The sequence below is a fragment of the Monodon monoceros genome, unplaced genomic scaffold, assembly GCF_005190385.1.
Source record: "Monodon monoceros isolate NGI ecotype Baffin Bay Population unplaced genomic scaffold, NGI_Narwhal_1 Super_Scaffold_22, whole genome shotgun sequence".
Classification (NCBI taxonomy): domain Eukaryota; kingdom Metazoa; phylum Chordata; class Mammalia; order Artiodactyla; family Monodontidae; genus Monodon; species Monodon monoceros.
In genome coordinates this window covers 37,290,154-37,302,523 of record NW_021703779.1, presented here as the reverse complement: position 1 = coordinate 37,302,523, position 12,370 = coordinate 37,290,154, and the positions used below count along the sequence as shown (strand labels likewise).

Sequence of the window (12,370 nt, the reverse complement as noted above, 5' to 3'; positions counted from 1 at the left end):
CTTAAACATGTGGCTTTCAAGATTGCCACATTTGTCTGCATCAAGCCAGTGGCGTGGGAAAAGCCTTGATGGATCCCACGTGGAAAGCTTTTATAGGTCAAACCTGAAAGAGGCACATTACTCCTGACCAGATTTTATTAGCTAGAATTCAGTGCCTTGGCCACATCAAACCTTGAGGGAGGCTGGAAAATGTAGACTAGCTGTGTGCCCAGAGAGGAAATGGGTTCCGTAACCATTTTTGCCACAGTGGGTCAAGAGCATCATTTAAAAATGGGATACAGGGAACTCCCTGGTGGCACAGTAGATAAGAATCCACCTGCCAATGCAGGGGACATGGGTTCCATCCCTGGTCCGGGAAGATCCTACATGCCACGAAGCAACTAAGCCCGTGTGCCACAACTACTGAGCCTGCACTCTAGATCCCGCGAGCCACAACTACTGAAGCCCACACACCTAGAGCCCGTGCTCTGCAATAAGGGAAGCTGCCGCAATGAGAAGCCCGTGCACCACAACGACGAGTAGCCCCCGCTCACCACAACTAGAGAAAGTCCGCACACAGCAACGAAGACCCAACGCAGCCAAAAATAAAATTAAATCTTTTTTTAAAAAATGGGATACAACACAATAGAATAGATCAAACTGAGCTTGACCTGGCATGCAGGAAGGGTTAGTGTAGTTTTGGAAAAGCCTTCAGTCACTTATATATTTGTATACATGCATGTATGAACTGATTGAAGTATAAAATGTATTTCTTACACTGGGTCACGGCCAAAAGTTAAAGCTATTCTACCAATCCCTATAGACAACATTAGAAGAGACAGCAAAAGGAGAAAAGGAGGGCTTAGGCCCTGAAGGGGGTTTTTAAATCATTGAGAAGCTGAGCAAGTGTGAATATGCTTAAATATTCATAAAGTGACAGCAACATCTAAAAACCAGACACAGCTGTGTGGACTGGGCTGATCCTGAGAAACACTGGCACATGAGTCAGGTTGGACTTAGGTGCCCATTTATCCCTCTGATAGCAGCCCACCCCTACTCTCCAGGTACCTCACCTGTGCCCATGCATGCCAAGGATAAGGTGATAATTTCGTTGTTCCCAGCAGAACATGTATGGAAAACCCACCATGAATCAAAATAATGAGGCTGCTAAAGTTAGATAAAGGGCTGCTTTCTTCATTTTAGGGCAAAGACTCTGGTCTAAGTACAACTTTAAATCATATCACACATCACATGAAGAGCCACTCTCTCCATGCTCTGTGGTGCTGTGTATGAGCACAAGTGTGTGTGTGCACATGTGTGTGCACATGGGTATGCTTGAGCACATGCGTGTGCACATGTGTATGCTTGAGTACATGCTGACCTGTGTGCTGAGGCTCAGGAGAGGTAGAACGATAGGAAGTTCCAAAAGCATAGAGAATTCTTAGCATAAATAAAATGAGTGGAGCCAGGTTGATCTCTTTTGATAAGACTTGATATAGGAAATTATTTCAGTGGGCTTTTCTAGGGAGAGACAGGGCATACAGTTGACCTTTGAACAACACAGGTTTGAACTACTCAGGTCCCCTTGTAGGAAAGTTTTTTTCAATAAATTCATACTACACTATTACACAATCCGGGGTTGGTTGAATCTGTGGATGTGGGCCTGAGGATGCGGAACCATGAATATGGAGGGCTGACTATAAACTTTTAGGTGAATTTTTGACTGAGGGGGGGAAGGGGGTTTAGCAGCCCTAACCCCTTCGTTGTTCAAGGGTCAACTGTAGTTTGGAAAAATACAGCAGAAATGACATTTTGAGTGTAGGGACCCTTTGGTGAGCCACAGAACATGCTTTAGGGCTGAAGTCAGCAGACGTATATTTGAGTCCCAAAGAGATAGTTTATTCTTCCCATAATACAGATAAGGAAACTCAGAGTCATAGAGGTTACACCCAAGGTCTTTCAGCTCATAGGTGGAACTGGCACTCAAAGAAGTAGGCTCAATAATGGGAAAGGACAAGAATCTACCAAGCAGGACTGTCTAGCTGGGGACAGAACATGCTGGGACAGCAGGAAATTCAGATGGTGGCTGAGGGCACCCTGAGATATGCAGCTAACCGGGGCTCTTGAGCATCAGGACAGAGATAGCAATCCTTACTAGGGTGCCTTGGGCCCTTGTTTCACCAGGGGAAAAGGATGAGGCAACAGCAAGATGCAAAGGTGGTGGACATTCTGTGAAATGTCATCAGCTAGATGCATCCCATCTCTTCCCTGCTGTACTATATTCCCTGGGACACACACACACACACACACACACACACCTATATATTTATACATATTCTAAATTAAAAAGAAAAAGCTTAAGCATCTGTAAAACGGGCACCCAACTCAATTTTCCCATGCAGATCTATAAATCTAGCCCCTCCCTTTCCCATTCCCCCTCCCACGACCCACCGGAACAGGGCTGGAGACAGTCACTTCTTAGAAGCACTAAAAATATACATTACATCATTCCTCCTCCACAGTCTCCAGCCCCCCTACAACACGCCAAGTAATTTGAGCCCCTCTGCAAGGCCTGCCATAGCTTCCCTTTGAGGTCTGTGTTTTCCCTACTTAACGTACCTGGGAGACTGACAGACATATGTTTTATGATACATTATATATTAGGCTTGGCTAGAGGCTCCATTTCCATTAAAGATGACTAAAGCACTAAGGCATAGCTGCCTGGACCTCCCCTGCCATTTGTCCTCTGAAGCTATTCTCTAAGCTGTATTTCTGTCTTTTAGTACAACATTTGCTCACAAAATGGTCAGAACTTGGCTGTTAAAAACCAAAGACTCTTTGCTTCTACAATATTTTATAGAACAGAGCACTGGAGCCCTCTTCTTAAACTCCTCCAGTTCTCGGTTCTGACAATTGCCCGAAATAGACGAGTGCTCCCCAAAGCTGCAAAATCACATCTCTCTTTAAAATACCAGCTAAAACTGAGAAAGAGAAAATAAAAACATCTACTTTTTCAAAATGGGGTTATGCAAGTTGCTGCTCCCTTAAGGCATTTGTTCAGTAATCGGCACCCAGTTCCTGCATAGTAATCGGTTAAATGCTCACCCTCACTCATAAGACACATACTTGGGAAGAGTACTGCTCTTCAACACTGTTTTTAAATTTAGAAAGATGCCTTTAGACCAATTTAGACACTATGTTCTTGCACAGGTATTAGTAAAATAAGCAAAAGACAGTGCATAAAAGTTGAAGCAACATCAGGAAAAACCCAACCTTCATTAACATTATAAACTATGATTTAAGACTGGTAAGGGGAAAAAATTAACTTCATTTATTCTATGCAAGAGTCATTGATTAATTGAAAATACACATCAAAGAGCTTCATTTGCATATAGCAGCTCTGGTACCCCAAGAAACTTTGTGTTGGAAGGGATTCCCTATGGCACACACACAGACACACAGAGACCCCAAAACACTACAGGAGCCATCACTCTGACTATGAAGGATGTCCATCTAGCTTCATGAGTATATTGACAGCCAGGCCCAAAGAGAACACTGAGTCTAACAATGGACAAACAGACACACAACAATTTATAGATGTATAAATATGTAAAGAAGAAGAGAAACATATCCTTTAGTAATTTTTTTTAATCTGGAAGTTTTCTCCACAAGTGGTTTTCCATCCTCTATTTCCCACAATTAATGTCTTATGAAGGAAAACATTCCCCCTCCTTCTCAATCTTCCATCCTGAAGACTATTCCAAAAATGTGTGTGGATGCCCCATCCACACCAGCCTTCACATTCACTGCCACGTAGGGTGGCAAACTTCTGGGGCACTGATTACTCATCCTCTCTCTGAATACAGGATGCTCAGTCTCTTTGTAAGTCTCCTTTTGAAAGTTGATGAGATATTAAAGAGACATATCAATGGAACTTGCTCCACCCTTGCCCCACCCAAGATGTGCAGACACTACTCCAAATATGAATCTGCTCTGTTCTGAGAAGCCTTCCAGTTTGGATGTTGTCTGTGGCAAACACAACCACAGAAGGTCATTACTGGAGCAGGACTTCCAGAATAGCTGAGTGAGGAGCTTGGTAAATCCTCTTCCCAAAGAGCAACAATAAAACTGGACAAAACTGTCAAAAACAACAATTTCTGGAATCTGGAAATTGACCAAATGCAAAAAACAGATAAGCACTTATTTAAGAAAAACTACTGAATCTCAGTAAGAACAGGGAGAGTTTACTGTGTTTTTGCCTGAAGCTGTTCCCTACCTCTCAGCTCTGAGGCACAAGGGTTCTACAAGGGCAAGGCAGGCCATAAGCACCAGCAGCTCCATTGCTAAAGGGGTTGACATAATTTGAAGTAAGCATAGAAAAACTCATGCCCAGGGGCATTGCTGAAAACAATGTAGCAATCTCGGCAGGAAATAATCAAAGAAGAGCAAAAAAGCTAGTTTGAGATTGCCATACTGGTTGGGTATACCCGCAGAAAGCTAAAAAAATTATCAGTGAGATCTGGGGATCAAGACAGCCACAGTCAGCCTTGATAAGCTCCCGGATATCCCTGGGGGTCTGAAAGGCTATGTGTTTACACTCAGAAGAGACCGAGACCGGAGAAGTCCTTAGTGAGCTACTCATTCTTGGATGAATGTGAAACTTTGCAAGCACAGAAAGCAAAAGCTGTGAAGGACTTGTACAGTACCTAAACTCTGAATGTCATTTCCCAAACACACAGATCCATTGGCGAGAGTAAAAGCCCTACTGGCTCAAGGTGTTTAAACAAAACATCTGACCAATCTTTGGCTAACCACTAAGTTATGCTAACCAAGGAGCAACCCCAGAAAACCAGGCTTAAACATAAAATCAAAAATCATTTTTTTTAAATTGGAGTGGGGGCTTTTTTATCTAAAGAAAACAAAAACACAAATTTGAAAATATATATGCACCTCCATGTTCACTGCAGCATTATTTACAATAGCCAAGATATGGAAACAACCTAAGTGTCCATCAACGAATGAATGGATAAAGAAGATGTGAGATAGATATAGATATAGATATATGTGTGTGTGTGTATATATATACTATTCAGCCATAAAAAAGAATGAGATCTTGCCATTTGCAAAAACATGGATGGACCATGGGGGCATTATGCTAAGTGAAATAAGTCATATAGAGAAAGACAAATACCATACGATCTCACTTATATGTAGAATCAAAAAAAATGAGCTCATAGATACAAAGAACAGATTGGTGATTGCCAGAGGCGGGGAGTTGATGGGTGGGTGAAATGGGTAAAGGCGGTCAAAATGTTCAAACGTCCAGTTATAAAATAAATCATAGGGATGTAATGTACAGCATAGTAACTATAGTTAATAATACTGTACAGCATATTTGAAAGTTGCTAAGGCAGTAAAAGTCCTCATCACAAGAAAAAAAAATTTTTGTAACTATTATGGTGATGAGTGTTAAGTAGACTTATTGTGATGACAATTTCACAATATATACAATATCAAATGTTGTACACTTGAAACTAATACGATTTTATATGCTAGTTATACCTCAATTTTTAAAAAGAATTGTTTTCTTAAAATACTGAGTAGAGACATCAGTGATTGCACACTACTAGGGAGAGAGACACCATAGAATTAGTCCAGGCAAGTCACTAAACAAATAAACACCAAAAAAACAAAAACAGCAACAATAAACCCAGGGGAGAGGAGAATAAGAATCCAGAGATGCTATAATACATTATCGAAAATGTCCAGTTTTCAACAAAAAGTTATGAGGCATGCAAAAAACAAAAACAGGACAGGGTGACCCATACACAAGAAAAAAGGCAGGCAATAGAAGCTGTTTCTGAAAGATCTCAGGTGATGGACTTACCAGACAAAGAATTCAAAGCAGGTATTACAAATATGTTCAAAGAACTAAAGGAAACCATGTTTAAAGAATTAAAAGGAAATATAACAATAGCAACTCATCAAATACAGAATATCAATAAAGAGACAAAAATTATTTTAAAAGGACCATTTTGAAATTCTGGAGTTTAGGACTACAAGAACTGAAAGGAAAAATTCACTAGAGGGACTCAACAACAGACTTCAGCTAGCAGAAGAAAGAATCAGCAAACTTGAAGGTAAATCAATAGAAATTGTCCAACCCAAAGAACAGAAAAAAAACATAATGAAGAAATATTAGCAGAATCTGAGAGATCTGTGAGACATCATTAAGTATACCAGCATAAGCGTACATGAAGTCCAAGAGGAAGAGAGAGAAAAAGGGGCAGAAAAGAACATTTGAAGACATAATGGCCAAAAACGTTATCAAACTTCATCAAAAACATTAATCTACACATTCAAGAAGCTCAATGAACTCCAAGTAGAAAAAAACGCAAAGAAATCCACACTGAGATACATCATAGTCAAAGTGTTGAAAGCCAAAGAAAAAGAGAAAATATTGAAAGTAGCAAGAGAAAAACAACCCATCACATACAATGGGGAAGGGACTCAATAGTTTAACACCAGAAATGGTGAAGGCCCAGAAAGCAGGAGGGTGACATATTCAAAGTACTGAAAGAAAAAAAAATCAACCAAGAATCCCATGTCCAGCAAAAATGAAGGCAAAATAAAGACGTTCCCAGATAAAGATGACTTGCCTTATAAAGAATACTAAATACTAAAGGAAATTCTTCAGGCTGAAAAGAAATGGCACTAGACAGTAATTCAAATTCACACAAAGAAATAAAGAGCATGAATAAAGGTAATTATGCAGTTAAATAAAAAAGATAAAGAGAGTTTTTCTCATTTCTTCTCTTAACATATTTAAAAAAGAATCACATAAAGAATAGTTATAATTAGAGGAATATAGCATATAAAGAAGTAATATATATGACAATAGTATCACAAAGGAAGGGGGAGGCAATAGAGCAATATCGGAGCAGTTTCTATATTTTACTGGAATTAAGTTAGCATTATCTGAAATAGATTGTTTTTAAGTTTAGAAGCATATTATAATTCCTCCAGAAGAAGCACTAAGAAAATCATTCCAAAAAATATAATTAAAAACAAAGGAATTTAAAGGGGACACTAGAAAAAAATTATTTAATACAAAAAAAGGTAATAAAGGAGGAATACAGGAACAAAAAGACATGATACATAGAAAATAAATAAAAATCGAGAGATATGATACAAATACATCAATACCAACATTAAAAAATAAATGATTATATGCACTTTGGCATCACATACATGAAAACGGCAATGAGATGAAAAAGATTAGCATGGTCCCTTTGCAAGGACGATATGCAAATTTAAAGTGCTCCATATTTTTTTGAGTGAAAAATGCCAATCCCAAATTGTTACATAACACATGGTTCGCTTCATATAAGATTTTTGAAATGATGAAATTTTAGAAATAGAGGTCAGATTAGTGTTTGCCAATGGTCAGGGAGGGGCAAGGGTGGTGGTGGCAGGAAAGTGGGAGTGGTTATAAAAGGGCAACAGGAGTGATCCTTGTGGTGTTGGAACTGTTCAGTTCCTTGACTGTGGTGGTGGATACACCAACCTACACAGGTGATAAAACTGTATAGGACTTAATAAAGTTATGGCCCCCCACTCCACCCCCCCCACACACACACAAATGAGTATAAATAAAACTAGGAAAATCTGAATAAGAGCTATGGATCATATCAATGTCAATACCCAGGTTATAATATTATACTGTAGTTTTGCAAAATGTTACCATTGGAGAAAACTAGCCAAAGTGCACCACGGACCACTCTGTATTATTTCTTAGACCTGCACGTGTCAATGCAATTTTATAGAGAAACAAAAATCTTTTCAACAAAAGGCACTGGAACAACTGGATATCCACATGAAAAAAGATGAATTTAGATGCTTTCCTCACACTACTCACAAAAATTAACTCACAGTGCACCATAGACCTAAACTGAAGAGCTAAAAGTATAAAACTTTCAGAAGAAAATACAGGAGAAAACTTTATGGCCTCGATCTAGGCAAAGAGTTCTTAGATACAACATCAAAAATACAATCAATAAAAGAAAAATGATAAATTGCACTGTATAAAAATTTAAAACTTTGCTCTTCAAAAGGCACTTTTAAGAAAATTAAAAGACAAGCCACAAACTGAGAGGAAATATTTGCAAATTATGTATCTGATAAAGGATTTGTATCCAGAGTATGTACAGAACTCTTACAACACAACAGTAAAAAGGCAAACAACCCAGTTAAATTTTTGGCAAAAGATTTGAATAGACATTTCAGCAAAGAAACCTATAAATAATAAATATGTACAAAGATGCTCAACATCATTATTCATTAGTGAAATTCAAATTATAACTACAATGAGCTATCATTTCACACCCACTAGAATGGCTATCATCAAAAAAGACAGACAGTAATAAGTGTTGGCAAGGATATATAGAAACTAGACTCTTCCTTTAGCATATGACCCATCAATTCCACTCCTGGTTATTTATGAAAGAGAAATAAAAACATACATCCATACAATGACTTGTACATGCATGTTCATAGCACCATTATTCATAATGGGCAAAAGGTGGAAACAATCAAATATCCATCAACTGGCAATGGAGAAACAAATGTATATCCATACAGTAGAACCCTATCAGGCAATAAAAAGCAATGAAGTTCTTATACATGCTACAATGTGGCTGAATTTCAAAAAACATTATGCTGAGTGAAAGAAGCCAGACCCAAAAGACCATACACTGTATGATTTCATTCTGATGAAATGTCCAGAAAAGGCAAATCTATAAATACAGAAAGCAGATTAATGGTTGCCTGGGGCTGGGGGTGGCAGGCAAATGGGCATGAGAGATCTTTTGGAGGTGATGGAAATGTTCCAAAACTGGATTGTGGTGATGTTTCGTCAACTCTATAAATTCAATAATCATTGAGTTCTTCATTCAAGAATCACTGAATTGTACACTTAAAAGGAGTGAACTCAGGGTATGTAAATTATGCTTTAATTAATCTGTTTAAAAAAATAAACACAACCATTACCAGGAAAGGCTACCCCTAAATAAATTACAAATAAACATGTTAAGCACCCCCAGAACAGCTTAGTGTGAATGAGTTTACTAGAAGCACAGCCTGAAGAAATTAATTCCTAGCAGCAGAAGGCTGATTTCAACAAATAGAGAGACCTTACAGGGAGCAAGAGGGGCACAGCCCTGTGCTTCCCATACCAGGAGGTTTCCCTACCCAATCGCTGCATCTATTACTCTTAATCTTATTCCTTTGGGAAAGGGAAATAGAAATCAAAGTACGATTTATGCTCTTCTAAAGATCTTAAGAAGTATTTCCCATTGAGGGAGTCTTGATTTTCAAACAAGTGTTTCAAAATAAGGTATCAGATGTCATTCCACATAGAAGACCAATAGTGAATCCAGGGGCTTAAGAAGGACTCAACCAGTCTGTAGCCATTTACTACACTGGAAACAGGCTCATATGACTCATTTTAATTACTCCCTCCTGCCACACACACTCACAACAAATTAACAACCAACTTTCATAGATAATCATAACAATTGGTACTTATTGTGTGTCAGTCATTGTAGTCAGGGCTTCAGTCCTCTCAACAAACATAACCTTTTCAGTCAGGATCTATCTTTATCACTACTTTACAGATGAGGAGTCTGAGGCCCGAAGAGGTTATAAGACTTGCCCACCATCAGGCATCTGATAATTATGGAGCTGAGATTCTTCTATATAAGTCTTCTAACTGCAGAGGCTAGATTCTCATCCCCTACACTCTAGGGCAGTCTTTCTCAAACTTTCTTTTTAACCACAAGTTGGAGTAAAAACTACATTCTACATCATAACCCAGGACGTACAGGTTTATCTACAAACGAAGCTCCATGAAACAATACTTAACCTTACTATGCACCATACACACTGATATTTTTATTCTATTTATCTTATTGTACTCTTTAATATCTTGGTCAATACCACTAATTCCATTTCATGACATATTCATGGATCACCACTCACAATTTAAAAAAAAACAATACTACTACTTATAAAACGTGTAAATGTCACATTGAGATGAGACTCTAGAGAAACTCTGAAGATCTCTGTAGACCAGTCTGTCAAAGTCAAGTGCCTGACAGCCTGATTATCCACTCACTCTACAGCCCTTCACCCACAAGAGGAAGGAGGAAGATACAGCTAAAAGCCCGCCTGAGTGGGTCACCCAGTGAATGGCCCCTACTCAAGTGTGCATTAGCCAGAACCTGGCCATGGGGATGGCAGGAAAAGAGAGAAGCAATCCATTTGCCTGAATAAAGTGTGCCAAAACAGAATTCTTAGCAACAAACCCAAAAACCAAGAGATTCTAAGAAAAATCTCATTTACCTAGGACTAGAGTATCATTGGTAGGCCAGTATCAAATTCACCTTGCCTTAATACCACCTCAAGATACTTTATAAGGGACAGACCTTCAAGATGGCTAAGTAGTAAGATATGGAGATCACCTTCCTCCCCACAAATGCATCAGAAATACATCTACACGTGGAATAACTCCTACAGAACACCTACCGAACGCTGGCAGAAGACCTCAGACCTCCCAAAAGGCAAGAAACTCCCCACGTACCTGGGTAGGGCAAAAGAAAAAGGAAAAACAGAGACAAAAGAACACGGACAGGACCTGCACCAGTGGGAGGGAGCTGTGAAGGAGGAAAAGTTTCCACACACTAGGAAGCCCCTTCACTGGTGGAGACAGGTGGCGGAGGGGGGAAACTTTGGCGCCACGGAGGAGAGCACAGCAACAGCGGTGCAGAGGGTAACGGAGAGATTCCCACACAGAGGACCGGTGCCGACCAGCACTCACCAGCCCGAGAGGCTTGTATGCTCACCCACCGGGGCAGGTGGGGCAGGGAGCTGAGGCTCGGGCTTCCGAGGTCAGATCCCAGGGAGAGAACTGGGGTTGGTTGCGTGAACACAGCCTAAAGGGGGCTAGTGAGCCACAACTAGCCAGGAGGGAGTCCGGGAAAAAGTCTGGACCTGCCAGAGAGGCAAGAGACCTTTGTTTCGGGGTGTGTGAGGAGAGGAGATTCCTTCCCAGTGTGTCCACAGAAGGCAGAGCACCGCCTAAGTGAGCTCCAGAGACAGGCACAAGCTGCGGCTATCAGCTCGGACCCCAGAGACCAGCATGAACTGCTAACACTGCGGGCACTGCCACCAGGAATCCTGTGTGCAATCGCAGGTCACTATCCACCCCACCCCCCAGGAACCTGTGCAGCCCGCCACTGCCAGGGCCCCAAGATCCAGGGACAACTTCCCCAGGAGAAAACACAGCGTGTCTCAGGCTGTTGCAAGGTCACGTCAGCCTCTGCCACCTCAGGCTCGCACTGCATTCCATGACTACCATACCCCTCCCTCCCCACCGCCTGAGTGAGCAAGAGAGCCCTAATCAGCTACTGCTTTAACCCCCTCCTGTCTGGGTGGGGAACAGATTCCTGAGGGCGGCCTACACACAGGGGCAGGGCAAAAACCAAAGCTAAAACCCAGGAGCTGTGCAAACAAAGAAGAAAAAGGGAAATTTCTCTGTGCAGCCTCAGGAGCAGCAGATTAAATCCCCACAATCAACTTGATAAACACTACACCTGAAGAATACCTGAATAGACAACAAATGTTCCCAAAATTAAGGCCCTGGACTTTGGGAGCAACTGTAGACTTGAGGTTTGCTTTCTGCATCTAATTTGTTTCTGGTTTTATGTTTATCTTAGTTTGGTATTTAGAGCTTACTATCATGGGTGGATTTGTTTATTGGTTTGGTTGCTCTCTTCCTTTTTTTTTTTTTACTATATACATTTTTTTTCCTTTTCCTCTTTTTGGGAGTGTGTATGTGTATGCTTACTTGTGTGATTTTCTCTGTATAGGTTTGCTTTTACCATTTGTCCTAGGGTTCTCTCTGTACATTTTTTGTTTTGTTTTGTTTGTTTTATTCTTTCTTCCTTTTCTCCTGAGCTGTGTGGCTGGCAGGCCTGAGGCTCCAAAGTGGGAGGGCCGAGTCTACGACACTGCACCACCAGAAACCTCCCAGCCCCACATAATATCAATCAGCAAGAGCTCTCCCACAAATCTTCATCTCAACACTAAGACCCAGCTCCACCCAATGCCCAGTTAGGTCCACTGCTGGAAGCCCCATGCCAAGCAACAACCAAGACAGGAACAAAACCCCATCCATTAGCAGAGAGGCTGCCTAAAGTCACACTAAGGTCACAGACACTCCAAAACACACCAGCGGATGCAGCACTGCCCACCAGGAGGACAAGATACAGCTCCAGACACCAGAACACAGGCACCAGTCCCCTCCACCAGGAAGCCTACACAACCCACTGAA

General features: G+C 40.8%; 1 non-coding gene across 1 annotated transcript; it reads left to right on the top strand.

Annotated features, from left to right (window-relative positions):
- Positions 1 to 7,201: 7,201 nt before the first annotated feature.
- Positions 7,202 to 7,312, top strand: LOC114906646. The gene has a single exon (XR_003796466.1). It is a non-coding gene; the product is annotated as a U6 spliceosomal RNA (small nuclear RNA).
- Positions 7,313 to 12,370: the final 5,058 nt, after the last annotated feature.